Below are 1,288 nucleotides of genomic sequence, written 5' to 3' on the forward strand. Positions count from 1 at the left end.
ACAAATTCATAAGTACTTCTCTTTAATGAGCGAACAAATGAACAAACGCTGACAACATGAGCAAAGTCCTTTCATAATGAACTACAGTAATTACGTTTAGTCATCGCCAGGGTTTGTCTGTCTGTTGGTAAGTTTGCAACATAACTCAATTAGTTATGGGCGGGTTTTCATGAAACTTTCAGGAAATATGTCAGAAATGGTTAGATATTGCAAGTGAGGCGAATCATTTCTCCTTACAAGGCTCAACCTCACTTTGTGTGTATGCTAGCGACCACGCCTTCACCCACAGAGACAAATAGGGTAGATGACTGACCATTTTTTCCATTCTAAAACCAATATTGATAGTCCTTATATTCATTGGTACTCTTATCAGTAATATACTGTATATATGCGGTATAAACAAACATGTTTATTTCCTTCATTATTTTAATATTTTTTTTGCTCCCTTATTTGTGATTATTCTAAGCTGAATCATCACATGGTAAGGTCTGAGCAATTTGGCAAAAAAAACCCCAAAATATCCGATCTCGATCAATATCACAATATCTAACATTGTTTTTAATTTGCCAATTTTAACCTTCGTCTTGTGTTAGGGTCGGCACCGACCCGGTTTAGTTTTTCAATGCTTAGAAAGAACCACATAAATGTATTTTTTTGCCTCAAGGCTTTTTGACTTTGTCAAGGACCTCTATTTCAACAAAATAAAACTTTCTTTTTTATTATTATTTATTTTTTCACAAAATTATAAAATGCTTTGGTTGAAATTATGACCTTGGCGTTGTTCAAGTCGGTTTCGACCCAGTTATAAAATTAAGATTATCAAGCAATAATTCGAGCCAAAACTGAACACAATAAAAGCCAGCTTCTCTGCCAATCATGTGAACTTTCGGGGATTCTCGTTTTACCTTTTTATCCAGTACAAAAACTAACAGACGGGCATGTCCAGACATGTGAGGTCAATTCAGTATAAAATTATTAAAATGAAAAAAAGAATAAAACAAATTTATGTAAGCGATTTGTTCTAATAACCCTCAGTAATAGTCAGGAAACACAACAACCTTTTATTTATTTATACGATTCTCTTGAGGTTCATTTTTACCATTTTTTAAATTGAAATCGGGGGGTGTACTGATAAAAAAAAGGCCCAATGGCCCACACCAAAAATATCAAAACCAATATTTTCATGGATAAAAAAGCCTAACAAGTTAAACAATAGATGAGAAAGAAATTGTATAATAGATAGTTGTTTTTAGTGTATTTTACAGCTGATTTAAGACATGGGTCAAAA

Source organism: Nerophis ophidion, linkage group LG12 (assembly GCF_033978795.1).
Source record: "Nerophis ophidion isolate RoL-2023_Sa linkage group LG12, RoL_Noph_v1.0, whole genome shotgun sequence".
Classification (NCBI taxonomy): Eukaryota; Metazoa; Chordata; class Actinopteri; order Syngnathiformes; family Syngnathidae; genus Nerophis; species Nerophis ophidion.